General features: G+C 38.7%; 1 protein-coding gene across 1 annotated transcript in view; it reads left to right on the top strand.

Annotated features, from left to right (window-relative positions):
• Nucleotides 1–10,646: 10,646 nt before the first annotated feature.
• cntn3a.2 (contactin 3a, tandem duplicate 2) overlaps nucleotides 10,647–21,620 on the top strand; it is a 105,244-nt gene continuing 94,270 nt past the window's right edge. The window contains exon 1 of the mRNA XM_051880688.1: nucleotides 10,647–11,611. The gene's annotated coding sequence lies outside the window, so the exon portion shown is untranslated. The remainder of the gene's footprint in view (nucleotides 11,612–21,620) is intronic.

Genomic DNA, 21,620 nt, shown 5'->3' with positions numbered 1-21,620 from the left:
TGAGCAGGTGGATTAATAATTGAGCCCTAGTTAAATAACTGACAAATGAGATGGCCATGTGAACAAGGAAAGATATTATGGAGGATGAGGTGAGACTAGACAAGAGAAAGAGAAAAGCTGATTTTAAAACATGAGGAGCAATATAACAGCCAAAATTGGTTGCATCCAAACCGAACCAGCATTTATACCACCAAAATGTGTTTTTAACACTTTTTTTTTTTTTTTTTTAAATGCGACAGAAGCATCCCAATTGCAGAATTTTTGTTGGTTTAATCTCCCATGCTGACTTAATGCAATTTAACCTGTCATTCTTAACACGCAAATGAGAAGCGTATTGTTGCAAAGGCTGAATATTTTCTGGTTTTAATGAAAATGCTGGTTTTATATATGGGGTTGGTAAGATTTTTTAATGTTTTTGACAAAAGTCTCTTACTGTATGCTCACAAAAACTGCAGTTGTTTGATCAAAATTACAGTAAAAACAGTCATTTTTGTTAGATATTATTACAGTTTACTCTCTTCTGTATTACAGTCACAGTATTCAATATCACATGATTCTTCAGAAATCATTCTAATATATGCTGATTTGGTACTCAAGGAAAATTACTTTTTATTTTTAATGTTAAAAACATTATACTTTTTTGATTAATAGAAAGTTTAAAAGAACAGCCTTTATTTAAATCAGAAAGCTTTCACATCATTCAAAATGTTATAACTGTCACTTTTACTCAGTTTAATCAAAGTCCCTTTCAGACGACATTTCACTCGACAGCCAACTTTGAAATGCCTCTTGGGCATGCAAGTGCAGCTCCTATCTCTTTGAATGGGGAAACATCAAATTCCCCAAAGCTGTTCGCCAAGCTTTCGATTAAATTTCATATTTGAAATCACCAATGAAATCTGACAACTGTCTCATTAATTTTGTTTCTAAATGCTCGAATCATGAAAAAAACAGTATTTTTCAGGCTGGATCAGAGCGCGTCTCTATATAGGGTATGCATAGATGTCACTTTCCTGCTGGAACGTGTTCCCTCAGCTGGATTGAGTGGCAAAAGAACCTGCTGCATGACTGGATTTAATAGGGGAAACTGCGAAAACACAAGTAAAACAAACGATTATACTAAAGGTTGGGCTAGAAAATGTTCATTATGACATGTCAAAGAAACCTAATCCAAGGATATTGACATGCAGCCAGGAATCGTGTTTCCTTACATTTATATGTGCCTGATTTCGACGCCGGGGAAATATATAAAGCAAATCTGCCTGTGAACACTTTACATAACTACAAGGTAGGTCTAAATTGGAGTGATCACTTATATCAATGTTACATATATCGTCATATCATCATGTATAGTTTTTGTCAGTGTTTATTTAAAAACACCCAGTTATGCAGAATATAAGATGGTAAATATTAAAATTGATGAGCTGTCAATACAATATATAACAATAAAATATATAGGGTATGATTTTACCTCAAAATCCAACATTTTGACATAAAATGATAACTGAAAATCCATGTTTCTCTACCTGGAGTCCAGTTGTTTCTGTGAATTGCAGCAATCCATTTGCTTCTTTTTTCTATAGCTTTCGGCAGTCTGTAAAAATATTTCTCAGATTTTGTGTCAAAGCTGTTTGTACAGTCAATCGCAAAGCTCTTTCCCATTTTAGATGTGTTTTGTGTGTTTTTCGCTGCATTCACGCTGAAAACCAATGCTGTCTTTTTGCCACTCAGTGGGCGTAACCGCAGTCATAACGGTCGACAGTGACGTCACGTCCAACCCTCTATAGGAAGCGTGCATCTGACTGTTTCTATAGGAACCAGAGCTTCTAACGGCCGCTGCAGTGATGCGATGACTTTACCAATCAGCGATTGCCTCTTATTAAGAAGGCAGGACTTTTTCCGCCATATTGCGAGTTGCACTTTTTCCCATTCAAAACAATTCTATAGTCTTTGATTTAATGCGCCTTTGTAAAATAAAAGTATTTCTTTCTATTTCGTCCCAAAAAGTATTATATTATATTACATATTGACAGTTTAGGCTTGACTGACAACTTAACAGATTTACAATGATGTGTTTCTGCTTTCTAACCATGTTTTACCATTGTTTTACTATGTAAAAAACAAAGCACTTCGAGCAATTACTGTAGAAAACAACTCTGGTCTCTGTGTTTTGTCACAAAACCACGACACCAGGTCTGACTTAAACAGTGTTTGGAGAAAAGATTTCAATTAAGAGCGGTTTGATTAAATCTCAATTTACTGGAGTCAACGAAGCTTTGCCTGACTCCCAATCATGTTGTGCCGTGAATCTCAAGGCCAGATTGACATTTGGAAGTGTTTAGACCCGCCACCTGCTCCCTTCTCATTTCCCTTCTCATAACTGGAACTCAGGCACAGACAGAGCCGCGGTCTGTCTGGGATAAGTTATCGTTGTCATGTGCCTCCGCGGGCCACGTGGTCCGACTGTCATCCCGCATCCCACCAACTCCACGGACCAACTGAATAAGGATTTATGTCTAGGATGCTGTCCTCTCATTAAAGTCCACGATGGACTCTCTTGGAGAAGGTAAATTCAACCTGCTCAGGCGTAATAGACCCCTCCACCATTGCATGGCACTGCGCAATGAAAGGCAGAGAGGGCCATTAGTCTTATGCGGCCCGACTAGCAGCAGGCAGGATAATGAACTAAGGAGAGGGTTAGGGCACCCAGAGGAAATAAGGCTCACACTGCAGAAGTAAATTCTCCATAAGAGACAAATACTGTGAGGAGAGTGGGCCTCAAACTGACAAGGAGGAACATAAAAAGTTTTTCAGTGCTTATTGAGTGGGAATATATTTTCACATATTTATTTATTTGTTTGCTTATTCCTTCATTTAGGGGAATTTCAGATGTTTTACCAGTGAAAAAGCCTCGTCTTGAGAGCATATTTTCATTTAAGAGCGTAGCCTTAAGGCAAGGCAAAGGCAAAGTGCTGTGACAGGAGATTTAAATTGCAACACGTCTACAGTGTGTAAAGTGTCTTGCTCGGTTTGTTTATGAATGTGTATTATATCGGCACTTAAAGCCAAAAGTTGTCCCTATGACGTTTTTTACGCATTTGGGAACGTTATTAAATTGCTGTCATTTTTAATAGGGTAGGAAGTGATATGTGAGCGCTCATCCGGTTTCTTCAGGTTGAATGCATATTACGCCCCAAGAAAATGAGCTACATCTTTTTCTGTGAAAATAAAGAACAGTGATAAAGCAAGAGACTGGAATTTAGGAATATATTCAGACTGTACTAAATATGATGCATGATGTTTTCCATTAGGCAAACCTGTCTGAGGAACGAATACGACTACAGTCAAACAGCAATTCAAAACACAAATTACCATCCAAAACCATTTTCAGAATACATATCCGCCTTTGGCGAGTACAAATAGATAGTTTCCATGGTGCTTTGTGGGTTCCACAAGAAATTGTCCTCCTGTGGTCATAACCTAAGAGGCGAAGAACAAAAATGAGATGTATGGTCAGTATTGTACAGTGATGACCTTAGGTGCATTTTCTTTAGTGATGCTGAGTAAGCTTTGCCTGGAGCGCGGAGGTTTCTCTCTATTCCTTCCAAACTGGATGAAGACCAAGTCCCTGTCTGCGTTTGTTTTTGTCACCCTGTTCTCTACGCCAGATGGTTTGACAGTCTTGCCAGGAGCTGTTATTGCCTTCATAGATATGCTTCTCTTGACAGCACGTAAGTAAACTTAAGCTAAAGGCAAGAGAGGGTAATTACACATAGACTAAGCTGAGCTCCATTCCAGTGATTATGGCACTTGGCACGCATTGATGCGAACTGGATTTGATGGGATTGAACTACAGAATGTTGCAGTTGTTGTTATATTTTGTAGCGATGCCATTTGTTATGGTTGTGTATGGTATGTGTATGTTTTTTCATTTCTTACTTGAGGTGCACCTCATAAATCCACACTATTCTACCACATTTTGTAGTATAAGCATAATTTTTGCTTATTACTTTATTCCATCATTTCAATGGGAATCTACGCAATCTGGAATTCCGAGAGGGAAAAATTTTCCCGTGCCGATTTCGCAATGGGTTGATGTTGGTTGCGTGTATTCACTGTGTTGACCAATATTAAGCTGCTTGGTTTAAAAGTTTGAAACTGTAAATCTCTACACTATTGACAATAGACAATAAATCTTTTTCCCCTCAAAATTTTGCTGATATGACTGCACCTTACCTCGATTTAATTTGTATGTATATCTTAATTAAGTGGTCACATGAGCAAGAACGCTGTTGTTCTTAATATCAGATATCTAAAATTCAGAACATCATAATTGCAACTGAGATATTTCTTTAACAATTAAGTTAAAAAAAGAAGTTCATACTGATTAACTTACATTTTGACCCACGATATGACCTGTTACTTTTTGCTCCACCAAAGGAAACAGTTACAAACAAAGTCAATGCAGATTGTTGCGTCTCTGAGAAACACGCTCAAAGGATGCTCTCTGTAGTCCAGAAAGGAGCACAGAGAGATCCCAGGAGAGGATGAGACACGGTCTGGGAGGATTTAACCTCCTAATGCCTCGTGGGAACCTGATGTCCAGTTCATGCTTTCCTAGTGACTTACCATCAGGGAGTAAAAGAGCGGGTAGTGGGAGGAATCCCCGAATCGACTCTAGATAAGCTGGACCACCTGGGGATGGAGTCCTTACTCCCGTGCTATCGTAAGAGTGCGTCGGTCAGAGTGACCTGAGCCACTGCTGACTCCACAGGAGGAGATGGTGGGCGAGTTGTGACATGCGACGTGAGCGTACACCGCCTTGGCGGTTAATACACGCAACCATTGCAGTGTCATCCATCCTGACCAACACTTGCTTGCCCTGAAGCAATGGCCGAAACCAACACAGGGTGAGCAGCACTGCCATCAACTCTAGGTAACTGATATGCCACTGCAGTCAAGGTCCTGTCCAGGAGGGAGAGGCTGCCCGTTGCATACAGTGCCCCAGCCCATTCTGGAGGCATCTGTTGTAACAACAATGTGCCTGGACACTTGTTCTAAGGGCACTCCGTCCCTTAGAAATGCAAGGTCTGATCAACGGGTTCAAAGATCGGTGTAATGGTCACACGGAGTATGCCACAGCACCATGCCTATTTCGGGACTCGGCTGTGTAGCTAGTGCTGTAGCGCTCTCATATGCATCAATCTGAGCAGCATGACCGTGGCTGCGGATGCCATATGCAGCCAGGAGCCTCTGAGTCTGCATTGCCTTCCTGCGGGAGGCTCAACGTTGTGGCCGAGGTGTTGCTTCTGTCTGCGCCAGAGCAGGTGTAGAAGCCAGGGCTGCCATCTTACAGGCCTTGGACGGGAGACGTGGACGGTTCCGCCAGGTACTTTTCTGGCGGCACTTTGCGGGCACAAGTGCTCTGCAATTGCAGATTCCACCTGGGGAATCTCCACATACCCCCTGGCGTCCCCACCATTGAGGGTAGCGAGAGTGGAGGAGGCTGTGAAGCGGCATCGGGCAGTAAAAGGTGAACCTTTTACTTCTGAACCTCCTCTTGCACTTCCAGAAAGAAAGGCACTGAACCGTGCACCACACCCAGGAACCAGTCATCCAACCGTGAGCGCTCAGGACAAGGTGGATGGTTCTACCTGAGTCCGATGCTCACGGTGGCCCGGGCAAGCATGGTCATCAACTCTGAATCCAACTCAGCCTCATCTTCCTCTCCAGAGGACAACAGCCCACTCTCCGATGCAGCTATTAACATCTGATCCTCACCCAGAGCGCCGAATGACATGCTGGGTCCCTGTGAGAAAGACCGGCACCATCACCTGGCAGCTCAATGGCACACACCACCCTAGAGGAGTGAGAGGTCCGTGGGGACTGGCCCGGTAAAACGCTCCCACTGTAACCCTCAGGTCTCCCAGTGTGTTAACCATATTCGCGGCTCTGCTTTGTGCAGAGGCAGTGGGCTGGGTAACAGCAGAGGGGACTCGCAACCGCAGTGTCGACATGGTCATGTTCTCACAGTGAGGACTTGAACCATTCACGAATGCTGTCTCAGCATGCTCTTGGCCCAGACATGTGAGACAGCGATCATGGCCATCAGATGAGGACAGAAACACACGGAGGGAAAGGCATCTTTAAAAAGACGCTTGTCGTCTGTTTTGCTGTTTTAGGAAAACTGCTCTTTATGTTGAAGCGTCCAGGGGGGAATCGCTGCACTTATCCGTGCAAACCTGAATGTGCCGTAAACCACCAGCAAGAGGGCTTCCTTGTTGTAGAGGTGACAGGTAGAGCAATCATTCAGTAGAACAACCACTCGGCTCTGAACCAAAAATGCATGCCGCTATTTTATATACCCGTATGTATGGGGGAGTGGCTCAGCATGCAAATTCCACTTGCAATTCCATTGGCCGTTTTTCTAAAACTGGTGATTGGGGCTCCCAAGTTAGACCCCATTTGTCAGTCTTCAACATAACATTGAACGTGACTGATAGAAAAGGAACTGAAAATCCCCAAAATTATGAAATCAAATTCGAGGACTAGAATTAACTGCTGTAAAGGTAGCCTACTTATACATGTTTTCTGTAAAACACTTTGATTTAAAAGGGTGCTATATGACAATAGTGAAGACAATAAAGTTACATTTATTATTATTAATAATAATCAAAGAAAAATCTGCTAAGTAGTGTACATTATCTAGCTGTAGGCTGTTGACAAGTAACATCAACACTGAACTAAGTGCATTAAAGGGGACCTATTATGCAAAATTTACTTTTGCATGGTGTTTGGCTATAAATGTGTGTTGACAGTGTGTGTACACAACCACCCTATAATGATACAAATCCAACCACTTCTTTTTTTTTAATCCCCATAAATCATAAGCAGTGTCTCAGAACAAGCCGTTTCCAGATCGCTGGCAGTATGACGTCACATTAGCCATAGGCCCCGCCCACAAATGTTGACAGACACTGCCTTTTTAACATACAACCGCCCTGAACGAGTTCACAGCGAGTTGTACAGTCCGCCATTGCTGCACTGACGAGAATGTCTCCCAAGCATTTTAGGTGTTCTGTAGCTGGATGGATTAATCCACATAGCTCTCTCCATTTACTCCCTAAATCTGAGCCGCTGAAGACGAGGTGGATTAATTTTGCTTTTGAAGAAAATGTTCCCTCAACTCTACCGAAATTCGTTTATGTCTGCGCAAATCATTTCACACCGGACTGCTTTGTGAACGAATGTCAATACAAAGGGACAATTCAAAACAAAGGTTGAGCTAAAAATTTGTTACTCAAGGATAGATCAGTAAACTGTTCGTGATCCAGCTTAAAGTCTCCAGAGTGATACTGGATACGGCAGTAATGAAGGTGAGAGCACTTTATTACAGTTCATCGGAGTTGATTTACGGATATAAAGTTTACCAGTTTATTAAGCACTCGAAAAGGCATAAGGTCTTTATATATTTGTTTACTGTTAGTTGTAACGAGTGTTTCTGTGTACTTCGCTGTGTATGTTGATGATAATGCAAGGGAGAGAGAGAGAGTTTACGGATAATATTTTAATGTTTTATTAAGCTCTTACAGTGATTTTCTAGACTGAAAACGGACACTTCATCTTTTGTGTGAAGTACAATAAATGTCATAAAACTCATCGGTAAAGGGGTCCGGTACAACAGGCTTGTACTAATATAGTGGATAAAAACAAGAAGACAATGTAAGTTATAACTGTAATTAAACTAAACTGTACCTGTTCTATCTCCATGCAGCATATATTTGCAGTTTTTGACATTGTAGTGCGTCCCGACTGACTCCTGACACCGGAGAATCAGCTCTTGAAGCTCCACCCTCTTAGGCTGAGTGCAGCAGCTCATTTGCATTTAAAGGGCACACACTGAAACGGCACACTTTTGCTCAACCCCAAAAAGTGGCAATTTTAACATGCTATAAAAAAAGTATCTGTGGGGTATTTTTAGCTAAAACTTCACATACACATTCTGGGGACATCAGAGACTTATTTTACATCTTGTAAAATGGGGCATAATAGGTCCCCTTTAATATAAAACATAAGTGTAAATGAATGCATGAACTGGTGATGTTTACTTTGAATGCAGTGTAAGTCTCTTTGGATAAAAGCATCTGCCAAACTGTGTTATTTTAGTATTATTTCAATATTATTATAGTTTTTATTAATATTTGAATTAGCTTTTATTTTTATACTTGTGGTTTTCATTTTTATTTTAGTTATATTATTAGAAATGTATGTATTTTTCATCTAATATTTATATTTTAAAATGAAATGTTTTAATAGTTTTAGTTTTAGTCACTGGTAATAAACCTGCTGCTAAATGCATACATGTAAATCTGAATGTAAATTCAGTCACCATTGCTTCTACTGCACAAAGGCTGTGTGGTTATAACCAAGAATGAAAACCTAACAAACTAAACGTACGGCAAAAATGACCTCCCAGTCACACAGATATAATTCTCAAAATATTTCTGACACGGTAACAATCTCAAACCTGTTTCAATTGGCACGTGTAAATCGGGGGCCTAATGGCTTCCCGGCTTAACACGCACAAATAGCAGTCATGCCTCCCAGCTTCCTCATTAGCATAGTTAATCCTGTGTCTTGAAGAGGCTTGAGTAAAATATTCCTCGCAGGCAGCTTCGCACAACAAGCGCCACTGATACAGTACATGAATAAATTACGGAGATAATTAAAGGAAATGTCAACGCGGGACTGGATGGAGCGTTATTAATGATGGCTGGGCTGTGTTAAAGTATCCTGAGCTGAAGTAAGCATGATTAATGTGTGTTTAATGGCAGTGGGGAAGAACATGGCTTCGGCTTTAATAAAGAGAGCTTATTTTACAGGGGTTTGTCTCTGGAATTGACCTGTTCTCAACACCCGGAGGAGCGCGTTCGACCTTTCCAAAGATCATCTAATCTTCCAGTCTTGTTCAGAGATTTATTTCCAACAACAATTATAATGGGGTGATGTGGATGGATATGTCTGGGAAGTGCTAATAAAACGGCATGTTTTTTGTGAGCGAACGTGGGTGTGTTTTACACTCCACTGCAGGCCGGTGGGGTCTATGCTGATAGACAGTGATGATTTTATAGACGTTCTTGACTCGTGCGCAAACGAAACACAGAAAGTAGCCTACTAAAGGCTAAATTCAAGTCGCTCTCCTCCTTGAATTATAGGTTTGTGCGCGTGCTGAAGTGAAGGGGCTCGTTTATTGCCGAGACCTGAATAACGTCTGCTGGTAAAAATTGTTAACCATGGGGAGCAAAGTTCAAGCAAAAGTGACACTCTTGACACCATCAGGTCCAACTGCACTTGTGGCACACACAGACTAGTCTTGTTTCAAGGTCAATTTGAGCACACTCAGATATGTAATCTTTCTCAAGGCATTGAGCATAACTGCAAGCCTGTCATGTTTCACATAACAAGTGCAGTACGTTTTGTGCTGCAGGTTTCAGAGATAAAGCATGTCACTCAGTTTTTTTATGTAAATGAAAGTTTCTTGACGAGATCAGCATATTCAGTGCAATAAAAATGTCTTGGTACAAATCCAAATAAATAATTATTTGCCAATGGGGAAAGAAATACACCGATCAGGCATAACATTATGACCACCTTCCTAATATTGTCTTGGTCCCCTTTTTGCTGCCAAAACAGCCCTGACCCGTCGAGGCATGGACTCTACTAGACCCCGGAAGGTGTGCTGTGGTATCTGGCACCAAGATACTTTGCAGCAGATCCTTTAAGTCCTGTAAGTTGTGAGGTGGATCCTCCATGGATCGGACTTGTTTTTTCAGCACATCTCACAGATGCTCGATGGGATTGAGATCTGGGGAATTTGGAGGCCAAGTCAACACCTCAAACTCATTGTTGTGCTCCTCAAACCATTCCTGAACCATTTTTGCTTTGTGGCAGGGCACATTATCCTGCTGAAAGAGGCCACAGCCACCAGGGAATACCGTTTCCATGAAAGGGTGTACATGGTCTGCAACAATGCTTAGGTAGGTGGTACGTGTCAAAGTAACATCCACATGGATGGCAGGACCCAAGGTTTCCCAGCAGAACATTGCCCAAAGCATCACACTGCCTCCGCTGGCTTGCCTTCTTCCCATAGTGCATCCTGGTGCCATGTGTTCCCCAGGTAAGTGACGCACTTGCTGCCTAATATATCTCGCCCACTAACAGGTGCCTTGATGAAGAGATAATCAGTGTTATTCACTTCACCTGTCAGTGGGAATGGGAAATACAAAAAACACAAATACAAATCAGCCACTGTGCAGAAAAAAAGTGCACTGCAATGAAGGGGGGACACTCTAAAATGTCAAGAGTGCAAAATAGACATAACAATATGGTAAAATGGGTGTAACAATATGGTAAAATTGAGCCAAAAGACTCAATTAAGCGGTTGAAATCAGATCAGACCCAGATTTATTAAGTTGTGATAAAATATACCTGTTCATTTTTGTTACATTTGTATTGAATTTGGCTGTTATGTGTAACAAAATGTCCACCTCTGTGTTCAGGTTTGACTGTAGTAAAATTAATGCAAAAACTGACACTTTAAATTAACATTTCAAACAAACAACAACAACAACAAAATCTAAACCTTGACAAAAAGTAGTCTTTGAGAATGTCTAAGTATAAATCCAAATCCACAACTCGATAAAAATAAGTATTTATGTCTAAAATCACTAGATAATTTATAAGCCATTTTATATAGAACTATATAGGAATCTAGTCCTTACAACATGGCATTACAAAAGTTTTTCTTTTTTTACTTCGACCAGATGTCACTAATCTACCTTCAAAAAATTTGATTTTAAATGCCATGTCTCTGTTTTAACATGGAACACTGCTTTAATCGAAAAAATAAAAAATAAAAAAAATAGAAAAAAATTGTGTATTATTTTCAATGGGGAAAAATAGCTAATAAAAATTGTATAAATATTGCATAATATCATTTTTATCATTTTTGCATAATATCAATTTTTGACCGTGAAGAAGCCAATTACTCCTAAACGAAGAGGACCAGAGCTCGTTAAGGGGAATCTAAAACTGTTAAAATTCCTCATGATTCCCTTCTGTAGTCATAACGGCGAGTTGTACGATTCGGTCGGAAGGTGGCGCTGTTGTTCATAAAGTGTCTCACTCCAGTCTTTCGCTATCATTCTGCTGATTTGCTGGACCCAGCGCTGGCTGGACACGCTGAATGTAAATCTGGCCGCAAACAGCGTCTCTCTCTCTTTCTCTGTATGGCTGTGAATCCAGCGAGGTGAGCTTGGCACAGGAGGAGGACTGTCTGGGTTTGAGCTCAGTTTGCAGACACATCGCGAGGGAGCCGTGCTGGAATATATTCAGGGGTGAAGAACCGAAGGAGAAAGGGCGAAACCCTCATACATCCTGAGCTTTTCTTCTGTCTCTATCTCTCTTTCTCTCTCTCTCTCTGGACACAGACTTGGGCAAAATGGTTTTTCCGAAATCTCAGTGACTGCGATGTCAGCATCTCTCATCTACCGCTTGTGGAACACAGACTGAAGAAATACACTGAGGAGCAAAAAGAAAACACGTTTTTCGGGTAAAGTAGAAATTTCTGATATCAGAATTTAGTGTTTTGTTATTATAATTATTGTCTGCTCATTTCACCTTGCATGGTTTTCAGGTGCAGCCGTATGTTTTCATTACATTTATTGCTGCATTAGAATTCACAACGAATCAGTGCTGATTGAACCAGCAGATGCTTTAATCAGCAGGTCAAATATTGGTTCATCCATCAGCTCGTGTTGGTTTACTGTTAAAGAGTGTGTGCTGAATGATGGTGATTGACAGGGTTTGATTTGACAGATTCGGAAATAAGAGCTCTGCAGCAGTGAAGTTCAGGTAGCTTTAACTGCGCATCTCCTGCAGAAATGCACAGGTGCTCTGCTGGTGTGTCAGGAAAGCCCCTGGAGAGAGTCTGACATTCAGAAAGAAGAAAAAAATGGGTAACACTTTACATTACAATGTCCTTGTTACAACAAATTGCATATATATATACCACAGAGCTGCTTGTAAATATTACATTTGCTGTATATATATATATATATATATATCTATGTATATATATATATATATATATATATATATATCTATGTATATATATATATATATATACACACACACACACACACACATAAAGGTATATAAAGGTAGGCCTATTTTATTTGTTAGTAAATTAACAGCCCTTCTAATTTTCAGAAAGGAGGTTAAAATGAACATTGTAGCTTTGTGAAGTTCTTGGAAAGAAGGCTAAATGAGTAAGAAACAGAGGAAGAAAAGCATTTTTTTTTTTTTTTTTCCCAAAATAAATTTCTGAATCATGTACACATTTGTCTGATGTAGTGTTGTATTTACAAGTAGCTCCATAGTAAGTAACTATATCCACAAAAGTACATGTTGGTTACTTATTATAATCATGTAACATGAATACTGTAATGTAAAGAGTATCTTGAATGTGCCCAAAATGCCTGTTTGTGTTTCCTGAAAGTGTGGTGATATTATATCAGCGAGGCATTTCATATTTTTCATACTTCTCATATGATGTAACATTTCACCATGCTCTGTGGTTGAACCGATATCATGCTCTCTTCGAGCATAACCACTTCCTCCAGGAATGATACTTGTAATATGGCTTTGCATTTTTAATGTGAACTTTTGGTTTTTAATTTCACTTGAATTATTCATCTGAAGTATGCATGCAATATGAGATGCTCATGGAATCACATGGAGTCAAGAGAAGTCAAGAAATGTCCCTCACTTTTCACACCGCTTAGAAGTGCCAAGTGTCCTTTCATCTCGCAGCCACAGATTTAATATGAATCTGCGATAAAATTCAGCTGAGGACTCCATGCATTCTGTATTGCATGTGAGGAAGCGCTTCGATTTAATGCAGCATTTTGCTCATTTCATTCCATATGTGTGGTGTAAAAATTCTTTGGACCTCTAATAATATTGAAGCTGCGAAATGAAGTCATTCATCGCCACAGTTACAGCCACAGACAACTCGCGTAAAATTCACACCTTGGAGAATCTTCAAATGACCTGCTTTATATATGTGCGCTCCCCTCAATTTATTCATGCCAAGAACTAAATTGCATTTCTAAATAATCTCTTGCGGAGTCTATATGGCACAAAAACAAGTAATTCAAGGTATCTGTTAGCGTAAGTACCCTTGTGGGTTGACATTTTTAAAAACGGTGTTGTTCTGAAAAATCCTCATGCACTGGGAGCAGCCATGATGAGACTTATTAGTCGTCTAGTCATGTAGGAGTTGGAAGAATTCTGTGTCCTGAGACCTCTTTCCAAAGCTGCCATTCGTTATCCTAATGAGTGTCTCTGACTTTGGGATTAAGGGAGCAAATAAATTAAGGACAAACGCATGCCTACTCTAATTACAACAGATCAGCACTTAACAACACAATGTGACAGAAAAATCCTGAAAGACACTTTTTTTTTCCCATGGAACGTTTTTTAAAAAAAACTAAAGATTTTATCATGTGCAAAGTATAGGTGATTATACCATTAAAAGTATTTAGTTTGTTAGTGAAACCAATTTAATAGTCCGTCTAATCTCCAGAAAGGAGGTCAAAATGGACATTATAAAACGAATAGTTCCGGTCCTTGATTCTGATTTGTTGAGCCACGTTCGAAGCAGTTGTAAATTACTCTGCCAACATATACCTGTAAAAAATATTTTAATAAATATGTTTATGGATTAACAGTTTTATAAATGCAATAAGCCCCATGAAGCCATTCAGCTGTTCTAAATTCACTGTAAACCATGGATTCACGGGGCTTATTGCTTTATTGTAGCTTTGTGAAGTAAAAAAAAAAGGCTACTGTAAATGAGGTCTGTACTTAAGAAAGAAGGAGAGGAAGAAAAAAACATAATAGCTATAGAAAGAATGGCATGTTTGCATTTGTCAGATGTAGACTTGTCTATTTTACATGAATGAAAAGGAAGAAAACCTTAACCCTAGTTAAGGTTAACCCTGTAAAGCCTTACATATGAAATGAAAAAATGCAACCGTTATGTGCAACACTTTATTTAACAGAAGTGTGTTGTTATATTTGACACATCAGGCTTTTATTGCTTATATAATATGATATTGGAGGATATGCAGCTCAAACTCAAGGAGGAAAAACACCTTGATATTACTCAGAGGCCCAAACTGAGAAAAAACATGTAATGTGGTGCAGTTGCTAATGTTTTTTTTATATCCAAAAAGTGAGAATTTCTGATATACTAAGATCTATTTAACAGTATAACAGATTATGTTCATAAAAAGCATATAATTTCATTTGTCACTCTGTATCTCCCAATGATATCTCTTATAAGTATGATATTTAAATGCTTAAGTTTTATGATCAGAACACTTTTTATTCTGGGGGACAAAGCAGATAATGCAATTTAACTGAGAAATGAACAAATAAACATTCCTCAAAGCCTGTTGAATTGTATCATTCACAGTGTTGGGGGTAACGCATTACAAGTAACCTGAGTTACGTAATCAGATTACTTTTTCAAGTAACTAGTAAAGTAACGCATTACTTTTTCAGTTTACAACAAATTATCCAAGTTACTTTTTCAAATTTATTGACTGACAGCTCTGCTGTCCTCATGTTGAGTGAAAAAAAAGTGCAGAGGTGTTGTGTGTGCTGTGTGAACATGATGGTTATTGTAGTTCTAGACTAAATGTGAACATGCATTTACTCATCTCACTTCCTCAAAAACATTCAGTATTCCTCAAAATGAATAAAAACAGTGTAATGCAATCTCAGAATTTTACGCAAACCTGTAATTAACTATATTAAATATACTTTATGTATTTAATCTCACTTTATTAACCAATGTCTTTGCTGCTGACCTTTAACCAAACTTATAAGCAAAAATGACTTTAGATTAGATTTAGAAATAAGAGTGTTGAACTTCCTTCTCCTGTATCCTATTCTTCTTTAATCCAATGGCAGCACAGCTGAAAGGTTTGTTTGAGCTGCGCCCTCTGCTGTACAAGTGTAAATATGCCAAAACATTTGCCAAAAAAAATAGAACTTTTTATTTTGTTGTTATTAAAAAACAAACAAGCAAGCCCAGCCCAGGTGAGAAAAAGTAACGCAAAAGTAATGTAACACACTTTTCATAAAAAGTAACTAAGTAATGCAATTAGTTACTTTTTTAGGGAGTAACACAATATTGTAATGCATTACTTTTAAAAGTAACTATCACCAACACTGATTATACGTAAATACATTTTAACATGATTTTTCTAAAAAATGATGTATGGATAAACCAAAGTTGCTTCAGTCCAGTAAATGTTCATCTTGACATATTACTAACAATATGAAAGTTATTCTTACGTTTACGGTTTAAAAATCAGTTAAGATTTCAGAGAGAAAAGACACGCGTACCATGACCTGAAGGGAGACATTTTTACAATTATACTAAAAACATATAAACTATAAATCAGATGACAGAAGGCATGTAGTAGATTGTGTACAAGTTTTTTCAGCAACATTTTGATCATGTTGATAATTTAGAGGCCTTAGAAATTCATGTATCAAATCAGGTTTTTTTAATCTCATGCTGACTGAAGTCCATGAAAATAAAATCTATTGAATCTCTATTCTTTTGTAATTTGTATGGTTTTGTGTTTTCCCTAGAAACGGGTTGCATTCATCGGCCTTCTCTCAGTTGCTATATTGGTCATCTCACCTATTGCTAAATACAGTCCAGCTGTTCATCAAGCTGTTCATCAAACATTTATTCATAATTTAAAAAAAAAAGAAAAGAAAAAACACACACCACATAGTGTTCACCGTTACAGTAATGCAATAATGTGCCGCAGACTGCACATTTATCCCAAATCTCACTTGTATCAGCGTTGGCACACAGCAGTTTCTCCGTCGGGAATGGTTTTGATAAGCTGTCTTCTATGCATTTGCTTAAACTAACATGTCACTATGAGATGCAGTTGTCATTTGTTTTGATGTAAAGTGCCTACAGGCAAAGGGACAGAGTGAATGATGATTATCACAAATCTCGCGCCTCTGTGTACTGGTTCCCTCGCCGCTGCCGCCAGCCTCATTTGCTATTTTGATGATGTGCTCCGGTACCCGTAGAGGCCACTCTTTGGTTTGAGAGAGAGAAAGCAATTGATAGGCTGTTATTAATGGCTTTGTGTTTCAGAGACAAAGCTTCACTCGTCACCACCTGAGATTAATGTTGTGAGGTCCACTACAACTGTGCCTCAAATCGGGCCTTGCTCATCACTGTATCTCAATATATGTTGGTGACAGTTGGTGCTAGTAGGTCAGTAGGACTGATATTTTTTTTTAGCGATGGATGCATGGATGGATGGATGAATTGATTGATTGATTGATTGATTCCTCAATTCAATTAAATTCCAAATCAGCTTTCTGTGGTTTGTAGCCACAGAAAATGCCATTTTTGCTACTGATGTTTCAAGTTCCAAGACAAATGAAGGATCTCTTAAAGTCCCCATGTAGTCAATAATTTTATCCTTTAAAACTCATCTTTGATCACCAAAATTACATATTAAAATGTTTTTTTCCTGTTGTTTTGCGTTAAAATAGCTTGAATGTAACTCTACACCCTTGCCTCATTTATTATACGCATATCTATGAATATGATAATTAGCCCCGCCTCCACTCACTTGCACAAGCTCAGAGATCCACTCCGTCAACTTACTGAGGTAAACACTGCACATTGGTATTGCTTTTTACAACGTCGGACACATAACGGTAATTAATAGTATTAGCCTTTTGCTTGACTATGTTATCAAACAGCTAATAATGTGTTGCTAATGTTACACAAACCATGTTCCCGTTCTTCATCTCAGAGTCAGACAGCTGCCTTCTAACAATCAATATCCTTAGAAACACTTTTAACAACTTAGAACATCAGGGGAGAACGGCACATAGTTCATCATAACATCATAATATACATTATACACCAGCTATATTGCTAAATCTACATGATTTTTCATATCAACAGAAAAATATACCAGGATAACTTGGCTTCTTTTGAGACTCCCTTGCGCAGTCAGTTAATGATATGTTAAAGCCCGCCGGCACTTTGACGTGATTGGTTACAATGTAGTTTGTGACATCACAAACACCAGCGATTTCAAACCGCGGGTTTGAGACCGTCTTTACATCACTGCAGTTTTAAAGAGAAAATACTCAGCAATGGTGTTGACTTATGTATTTGTCTTAAAGCATATTAAATACACCACATAGACATATAAACAAGATTAAAAACTTGATTTTCACCACAGGGGGGCTTTAATGCAAGACACCATAGTGTAAAAAAATGAACTAATAGTTAATATCACCATATTTCCCCAGTCGATTGATTACATTAAGAATTGTAAACATTTTGTATTACAAGTTTTCTGAAATGTTGTTTAAATATGCAAATCAGGCATTATCTAGTTAAATATGCTCTAATTTACATACATTTATAGAACAAAAATCTGAACATTGGATGAAGTCAGGTTCAAAATTCTTGTTTCATTTTTTTTTTTTTTTTTAAATATTGAGTAAAAGGTTATTACAGAGTGGATTTTGGATATCTCTTTTTATCACTCCATAAATCAGAAAATACTGTCAACAGCCAGAAAAAAAAATAAAAAATAAAAATTAGGAATAAAATGTATAAAATCAGGCAAGTTATATATGAACAAACCCCTCTGTAAAAACCTTCAGAATATACAGTGCACAACATAAATGAGTACACTGAAAAGTAACAAATTTAGCAATTTCTCTTTACTTAGAAGACATGTTAGGGTTAGGGAAGACTTAGCCCACTGACTCATTCTCAGACTTAATGCTGACAACAATGGAACCACTTGGGAGAGAACTGTCAGGAGACTTATGTCTTAGCACAAAAGAGGACAGTGGTACAAGAGGATTACCAAATCATTGTTTTAAGTGTGAAAATATAGCAAAAGTGACGCAGAAATTAAAAAACAATGGACTTGACAAGGCCCCTGAAATAACTAGGCCTTCATTTTTTAAGCTTTCATTTAGTGATGAGTGATTTTTTTTTTGCTAGACAAAGAGCAGGAGAAATACCAAGTGTCTCAAAATCAGCAAAAGCTATGAAAAGAGTGACTGTTTATCTCACAGAGTAAGATGCAGCCTGCAGAAATGACATGCATGGTTGTTGTTCTCACTGGAACTACCTACTGTAGCCAAAGCACAGTAAAGTCGATTAGCCTTATCAAAAACTCATATTTACAAAATATAGACTTCTGGGAATACATACTCTGGTCTCATGAGACCAAATCAATCATTTTGGATCTAACAGCATCCAAAATGTTATGATGTTGCTAGAGGAGGAGTACAGTGAGAAGTGCCTGGTTCCCACAGTGAAGGTCAGTGATAGTAAAGCTCTTATATACTGTAGGGATGTATGAGTGCTAAAGGTGTGAGGGAGGTGTGCTTTATTAATGCTGTTATGAACTCACACACCACTTTGTGATGTAATACACAAACCTGAAACAGAAGATGCTACTCTCTCCTCATTCCCTGCATTGATGGGCATTTTTTCAACATGACAATGAGGGTATGCATTCTCCCAAGGTGAAAAACCTTCTGTGGACATGTATTGCACTCAATTTTAACACTCTTGAGCACCTGTGGGGTATTCTGTAGAGACGAGTTGAGCAACACTCCCCATTAAAGATCAGGGCATTTAAGGAGCTCATCATCCAGGAGTTAAATAGGACAGATGTGACAACTTGTCATGAACTTGTACACTCCGGGCCAAGGAGGGTCAGAGCAGTATACCTAAAATTATGACATAATAAGTACTAGAATATTATACATTTGTTGAATTAAATCTAGGGTGTACTCATTTCTGCAATCCTTAATTTAAACAAAATTGGCTAATTTACTTATTTTATGGATATTAATGACATATATTTCTCAGTTTTTATTAAGTATATGTTTAATACATTTCAGTTTTGCCATCTTTCCATGATTTGTATTAGGAATCATTAAGAAAATACATCTTTTGTATTTGTTCAGAGGGGGTGTATTAATTTATGCTGTGCACTGTAGTTAGGAATAAAACTGTAAAGATTGGTTTATGTAAGTTCTGCTGAAGTAGAGATTTCTGGTTCAGTGTAGGAGAAGAAACTAATTTTGAGAAGACGGCCTTGAAAACAGAAAACAGACGCAAATAGATACAGTGCTATAAAACATACACTTAAAAGTGTATTTTGGAATTTTTTCTTTCCACTAGTCTGAAAAAAAAAAAAAAAAAACCTTTATGAAAAGCCCAAAATCCCAAAATTGACAGATGTATCAAAAGACAATGTTTTTGCCTGTAGTGTCTCACCTTAACTAGTGTTATGACATAGGAAAAATAGTTACCAAATAAAAAGTTATAATATATACACTATATTGCCAAAAGTTTTGGGACGTCTGCCTTTACGTGCACATGAACTTTAATTACATTCCATTCTTAATCCGTAGGGTTTAATATGGAGTTGGCCCACCCTTTGCAGCCATAACAGCTTCAACTCTTCTGGGAAGGCTTTCCACAAGGTTTAGGAGTGTGTTTATGGGAATTTTTGACCATTCTTCTAGAAGCGCATTTGTGAGGTCAGGCAGTGATGTTGGACGAGAAGGCCTGGCTCGCAGTCTCCGCTCTAATTCATCCCAAAGGTGTTCTGTCGGGTTGAGGTCAGGACTCTGTGCAGGCCAGCCAAGTTCCTCCACACCAAACGCGCTCATCCATGTCTTTATAGACCTTGCTTTGTGCACTGGTGTGCAGTCATGTTGGAACAGGAAGGGGACATCCCCAAACTGTTCCCACAAAGTTGGGAGCATGAAATTGTCCAAAATGTCTTGGTATGCTTAAGCATTAAGAGTTCCTTTCACTGGAACTAAGGGGCCAAGCCCAACCCCTGAAAAACAACCCCACACCATAATCCCTCCTCCACCAAACTTTACACTTGGCACAATGCAGTCAGGCAAGTACCGTTCTCCTGGCAACCACCAAACCCAGACTCGTCCATCGGATTGCCAGACAGAGAAGCGTGATTCGTCACTCCAGAGAACACGTCTCCACTGCTCTAGAGTCCAGTGGCGGCGTGCTTTACACCACTGTTTTGCATTGCACTTGGTGATGTAAGGCTTGGATGCAGCTGCTCGGCCATGGAAACCCATTCCATGAAGCTCTCTACACACTGTTCTTCAGCTAATCTGAAGGCCACACAAAGTTTGGAGGTCTGTAGCTATTGACTCTGTAGAAAGTTGGCGACTTCTGCGCACTGTGCGCCTCAGCATGTGCTGACTCCGCTCTGTGATTTTACGTAGCTTATACCACTTCGTAGCTGAGTTGCTGTTTTTCCAAATTGCTCCCACTTTGTAATAATACCACTAACAGTTGATTGTGGAATATTTAGTAGTGAGGAAATTTCACGAATGGACTTATTGCATAGGTGGAAACCTATCACTGTACCACGCTTGAATTCACTGAGCTCCTGAGAGAGACCCATTCTTTCACAAATGTTTGTAGAAGCAGTCTCCATGCCTAGGTGCTTGATTTTATACACCTGTGGCCATGGAAGTGATTGGAACACCTGAATTCTATTCCAATAATTTTGGAAATATAGTTTATCTTTAATATTCAATCCATAGCTTAGCCCTATATGTCAGTTATTATGTGCTGTATGTGTGTTTACATGCAGACAGTGAAAACTATTAAAAATTAGCTCATTCTCAACAACACAAAAAAGATTGACATGCAATTCTATCTGGATATTCTTGGTTATGACATCAAAACCATGAACCGAAATGTGAATTAGTCATGCACACACTGAATTAAACACCAAAACACAAGTGTTTACATGAAGAGTAAAATCAAAGCAAAAATCTATGCATACTGGTTTTTGTTTTAAACGGTAATGAGTAACATAACAGTTTTACATGACCTTACATGCTGTCAGGTTATTAAGCATAATCAGTGTAGGATTGGGCATGTCAACACACTTGACTTTAACATTAATATTAGAGATTATAGATTGATTTATTATTTCATTCAGCTTCTAATATTAAAATCAACATCTAAATAATGATATATTGCAGTTTGATGTCGGTCTAACTAAACCAGTCAATTTTTCAGCATTACAGCAGCTTTTTTTTCTTTCCATAAATCTTTGGATAAGTCACACCTGATGCCATTTATATGTGTCCTTACGTAAGGGACATTATAGATATTCATCTCTATTTCAGCCTTATTTCACGTGTCATCCACCCTGTAAAATAATGAAATAAATGAATACAAATATAACATCTGTCCCACTAAACTGCGCTCAACAGCTTCGTAATTGAGAAAATCAGTCAGGCCGGCCAGGGACACAGTAATCCCTCTTAGACCCCGCAGAGGATCATCAAAACATAAACCAGTAAGATCTCACCGACATATTATATGGAATAAAGTGCTGTGCCATGAAGACGTCAGTTAACTAACCTATAAATGCAATGTTACGGGACAGTAACAGATTTATTTGTCA

Source organism: Ctenopharyngodon idella, chromosome 22 (genome assembly GCF_019924925.1).
Source record: "Ctenopharyngodon idella isolate HZGC_01 chromosome 22, HZGC01, whole genome shotgun sequence".
Taxonomy (NCBI): domain Eukaryota; kingdom Metazoa; phylum Chordata; class Actinopteri; order Cypriniformes; family Xenocyprididae; genus Ctenopharyngodon; species Ctenopharyngodon idella.
This window is presented reverse-complemented; position numbering and strand designations above follow the sequence as displayed.